The sequence below is a fragment of the Symphalangus syndactylus genome, chromosome 12, assembly GCF_028878055.3.
Source record: "Symphalangus syndactylus isolate Jambi chromosome 12, NHGRI_mSymSyn1-v2.1_pri, whole genome shotgun sequence".
NCBI lineage: Eukaryota > Metazoa > Chordata > Mammalia > Primates > Hylobatidae > Symphalangus > Symphalangus syndactylus.
In genome coordinates this window covers 136303303-136308956 of record NC_072441.2, presented here as the reverse complement: position 1 = coordinate 136308956, position 5654 = coordinate 136303303, and positions in this window count along the sequence as shown.

Below are 5654 nucleotides of genomic sequence, written 5' to 3'. Positions count from 1 at the left end.
CCACCCATTTGACTGATTAGGAAACAGAGCTCCAGAGAGAAGTGACTTAGCCAAGAGCAGGGCCAGTAGCAGAATACTGCAGCCCAGTGTTTTCACACCACTGTTGGAGGCCCTGGGGACAGAGCAATCCAGAGGAGAGGACATTTGGGCAGGACATGGTAGGCAGTGAGGCCACAGTGAGATGCTAGGTCTTATTCTGCTGGGCACTGCTATCAAATCATCACTTATCTTTTCCCTGCAACAACCCTGGGAGGTCAAGGTTGTTGTCCTCACGTTACAGGGTAGGAAGCAAGACTTAGAGAAGGCCAAAGTCAAACAGCTTCTTCGTGAAGGATGCAGAATTCAAATCTGGACCTGCCTGTCTCCAAATCCTACACGTTTTCTATTACATCTCTTGCACTGGGTTCCATAGTGGCCCCCCAAAATTCATGCCTTTCCAGGAACCTCAGAATATAGCCTTGTTTGAAAATAAAGTCTCTGCGGATATAATTAGCTAAGTTAAAATGAGGTCATTCTAGAATGGAATGGGCCCTAAGTCCAATATGGTGGGTGTCATTATAAGAAGAGGAAAGATACAGAGACAGACAGGCGATTGCCATGTGAAGACACAGGCAGGGAAGAACACCATGTTGGGATCGAGGCAGAGACTCAAATGATGCGTCTACAAGACAAGAAACACGCAGGATTGCCGGCAAGTGCCCGAAGCTAGAAGAGGCAAGGAAGGGTTCTCCCCTAGAGCCTTTAGAGACAGTGTGGTCCTGCCAACACCTTGACTTCAGACTTCTAGCTTCCAGAACTGTGAGACAATTAATTCCTATTGTTTTAAGCCACCCAGTTTGTGGTACTTTATCACAGCGGTCCTAAGAAATTAATATACCTCCTTCCCATGGTACAGAAGGGGGGTGACATACAGGCATCATAGCTCCCAGGTGTGGTCCTGCTGAAATTTAGACTCTCAGGACAAACCCAAGGCAGAGGAGGAGGATGAAGGGCATGTGATGTTTGACATTTACTCTTTGCAGGGCTTTGTGCTTGGCACTTCACATATGGGATCTTGATGTAAGTACAGCCATTCCCACTTCACAGATGAGGAAACTGAGACTTAGAAAAGGGAAGTTATTTTTTTTTTTTTATGTGTATATATTTTTTTTTTCTTTTTTTTTTTTTATTATACTTTAGGGTTTTAGGGTACATGTGCACAATGTGCAGGTTTGTTACATATGTATCCATGTGCCATGTTGATTTCCTGCACCCATTAACTCGTCATTTAGCATTAGGTGTATCTCCTAATGCTGTCCCTCCCCCCTCCCCCCACAGAAAAGGGAAGTTATTTGCCCCTAAGCTCATTCTTTCCCTGCCCCTTGGTGCTATGCAAGGAGCAAACCCAGACTCTAGTTTGAGTTCCAGGGAAGTAAGTTACTCACTTCCCTTCTCTCAGCCTCACCTTCCTCATCCAGAAAATGGGAATAATAGTTTCTGCTTCTTAGGTGGTTGTGATTTCTTCTCACATCCCTTCACTCAACAGATATTTACAGAAGGTCTCCTCTGTGTCAGCCTCTGCTCTAGGCTCCAGAGACACAGCAGTGAACGAGATGTGCCCAGTTCTTGCTCCTAGGAGTCTGATTCTTTTGGGTAATGCCTGTCAGGTGCTCCACAGGGGCCAGCACTTAGTGAGTGCTTGGGGAACGTTATGGGGATAAGAATATAGGATTGAATGGGATGGTGTGCAGAATGGGCTTGGCCTGTAAGAGGAGCTCATTTTGGCATTCATTCTCTACCCTGCCAGTGGTGGTACAGCCTCCTGGACAAGGAAGGTACAAGGTCCTTTGGGCCTGGGCTCCATGTTCTTGGGCACCCAGCAGTCGCTGCTGTAAGCTGCCTCCCCGGAGCCAGCAGAACTCTCTGCCCAGGCCTGGTCTGTGGTCTGTGCAGGCCGCCGAAGGGGCCTTGGGTCTTCTCATACGGTCCTCATTGCTGCACTGTCCCCCTCAGCTGAGCCTCCTCAGCTCAGCCCCACGCACTCCCTGACACTGTCCCTGCAGGGGCCAGGCCTGAGCCTGTCCTGGAGGCACTCCCAGCTGTCCTGATATCCCCTCTGGCTTCTGCAGACACTCCCCCTTCCTGCCCCTGGAGGCCTCCTCTGGTCACCAGCCCCTTCCCCTCCCCTCAAGAGGTGTCCCCAGACATCACCTCTGTGCTATTCTTTTTTCCTGGCAACGGTGGCATTAAATATCAACCAGGCTCTGCTCAGTGCTGGCGGGGTGGGGGTTCTTGATAACCATGTGGTTTAGGGGAGGGTCTTCTCAAGCCCCTGCATGATGGGCTAGGAATGATTGGGTTGATTGTGGTCTGGCTCTGTTCCCAACTCACTGCGCTTCCTTGAGCAAACCTCTTCCTTCCCAGATCTGGATTTCTCTGAGAGGCAGCCCTCTCTGCTTTCAGCCAGGGGGCTGAGGACCAGGGCACAGAGGTGAAACCTGAGCCACTGGCAGCAGACAATCCCAGGAGGGCTGACTTCTTCCAGGTGGGCTCTGGAAGGGGCTCTGGGGATGCAGCGCAGCTATGCCCATCAGGCCTCAGAGAAGCTCGTCCTCCTGTCCTCACTTGCCCTGAGTGAGCCGGGAAAGCTGGCAGCAAGCACTGGGAAGCGGGCTCTGGCGGGCCCTGATGGCTCAGCGGTGGCAGCAGCAGTGGTGGCAGGGGCTATTCTGAGCGCTGGGAGGGGCTGGGGAGCTGAGACTGGAGGAGGGGAAGTGACAGGGAGGAGACAGTCTCTTGAAGGCGAGGGGAGTGCCACCATAGCCCCGGGTGGGGGGGTGTCTGCCGATGGCAGTGTGTGTTGGGAGAATTGTGTGGTGTGTGCTCCTCACTGGGAGTGGGCGAGCCAGCTGAGGTATTGAGGCATGCACTGGGATTGTTTGAGTGTACGTGTACAAGTTTTGTGATCCAAGCACGAGTTGAGTGGGTAACGCGTACATCCATTTGCCTGCGGGCAAGTGAGTGCGCGTGCACTGGAATGTGAGCATGTTCCAGTGTCCAGGGAGGTGTGAGGGAAGAATATGTGCCTGTGTGTGGAAAAACGAGGAATGAAAGGGGAAGCAAGTGTGGGCTTGTTTGTGAACAGAAATGAATGTGGGCATGGTAGGGAGAGTGGACGGGAGCTTGAGAGCCAGCCTGGGGGAGCGGGGAAGGGTGAGAGCTGGTGGTCAAGGGAACTGTAGGTAGAAACCATGGGTCTGTGTAATTGGGACACAAGTGTGAGGCACGTGGCGAGTGTGCTTGTGAGTGAGCCTACATGTGTGAGCGGCTGTGAGTGTGTGAATGGTAAGAGCAGGTGGGACTGTATGAGCTGGGCAAAGTAGGAAGAGAAGATATGTACAAACAACAGCAGCAGTAAAAACAGCTAGCAGTTATTGCACGCTTACTCTGAGCCTGGTGCTCACATTCATAAACATATTTAATTTTTCAAATATCCTGTGAAGGTAGTGCTATTATGGTAGTCATTTGTAGAGTAGGAAAGAGTGGCTTTGAGCAGTTATGTAACTTGCCCATGCTCTTAATCACTATGTTATACTGCCTCAAAATGAATGTGTGAGCAGGGGCCAAGTTGTGAGTGAGGAGAATGTGAGTGTGCGCCATTGGGTGTGAGTTTGAATGTGTGTGTGTGTGTGTGTAAGAGCTGAGTGTACCAGACATGGGCCTCGGAGGAGAGTCCAGGCAGCAGCTGTGGACACTGGGCAGGGCAGGGGCCTGAGTCAGCCTCTAGTGCATCTCTGCCAACCTGGCTTCCCAGACCCACGGTGGCAGCCTGTGCCAGGGCCCCCAGCTAAGGATCCTCCCAGCACTGGTATGGCCCTCAGCAGGCCTCTGTCTCACAGCTCAGAGCTGGGCCAGGGCTGCAGACTGGCGGGAGGCTTGCTCGGTCTCCAGGGTCCATTAGGGGAGCAGCTCCCAGTATGGACTCCCCAGGCATGGAGGGCATATGAGTGACGTGGTGGTGGGGGGTGGATTCAGCAATGATTTCAGGCTCCTTGTGACGCTAAACAGAACCACCTGCAGGATGTGTGTATGTGTATGGATGGGGGGGGTCGTCAGCCAGCACTTCCCATGCCCACCCTTGCCTTGGGATGTAACTCAGGCAAATGCCACGCCAGGCATCTGCAAGCAAGGCCTGCTCCCACCCTGGGGAATGAGGAGGGGCTCCTCCAGCCCCACCGCCACCCTCACCCATGGCCCTGCTCGTCAGGTCCTAAAGTGGAAGGAAGAAATTTTTGAGAAAGGAGGCCATCTCCCATGGCCTGCGCTCAGCCCTCCCACTGCCCAGAGACCTTTGCATCTCCAGCCTCCTCAGGAGCAAGGTACTGGCTGGTAAAGAAATCAGGAGCTTGAGGTTCCAGTCCTGGCCATGCCACCAGGGCAATCACCTGCTCATTCTGGGTCTCAGTTTCCTGATTGGCAAAATAAGAATATTGTGCTAAAGGGGCACGAGGTGTTGCTGGCAGCTCAACAAGTGGTCTGGGCAAGCAGAGAACAAAAAGTGTTGGGAGTTGGGGCTAGAGAAGGTGTCAGGGTTAAGTTGACATTTGCACGGAGCTTTGAAGAGTGGGAGAATCTCTGATGAGGGCCTTGCGGAGGGGAAATGGTGTTCTAGTCAGAGGGGATAAATACCCTGAGCAAAGGCCAGCAGGTGCAGTGGTGACTGGGAAACCTAGCTCAGCAGCCTGTAGGATGAGGCCACGGACTGCCCAACCTCTCAGCTAGCCTCGCCTTTCTGAGCTCATGTGATGATCTGATTAGCATCTGACTCCTGACTAGTCTATGCAGTAGGGGACCTCATTTATTTCAGTTGCTGCTCTCACCGTAGAGCCCTGGACAGTGCCTGGTGCGTCAGAGGTGCTCAATAAATATCCAGGAACTGAATGAGAAGCATCTCCCCAAACACTGTGAACTTTAGACAAGTGCTTGTTCCAACAACCTCAGTAAGACCCTCCCACAGACTCTAAAACAGTGGTTTGCAAAGTGTGGTCTCTCATGCATCACCCGGAGCTGGTTAGAAACGCAGAGTCTGGGGCCCCAACCCAGACCTGCCGAATCAGAAACTCTGGAGTTGGGGTCCAGCAATGTTAACAAGCTCTAGGGGATGATTCTGCTCTGCGTCAAACTTTGAGAACTGGAGCTCTAAAACTATGCCTACAGGCACCATGAAGAACATGTTTGCGGATGGAGCAGCGAGAATTGTGGCAAAGGTATTCTTGACCCATTCTTTTTCCCCAGCCCAGTCCAGGGCACAAAGAAGAGCAGAGTTCGATCATCCTGCCTGTCAGATTCCTGGAACGGAGACTTGGGAACGTCAGGGGTCTAGAAACAGAGGGCGGGGCAGTCCTCTCCTGAGTAGAAGGCGGGGCCAGTGCCCTGAGCCCCGCCCCATCCCGTTGCCCCGGGAAACCCCGGGTTGTAACAATAACCGGTGACGCGCTTCTGGGAGGGATCCTGTCGAGCCCATGGGCGGGACAGTCCAGCCGCGGACCAATGGGAGTGTTAGGGCACCGCCCCCTAGACCCCCCCTCCGCGCCGAGCAGGGGGCGGGGTCGCGCCAGCCGCTCCGCCCCTGCTCCGTAGGCGGCGCTGTTGCTTGCAGGGGCTGCGGCGGGGTC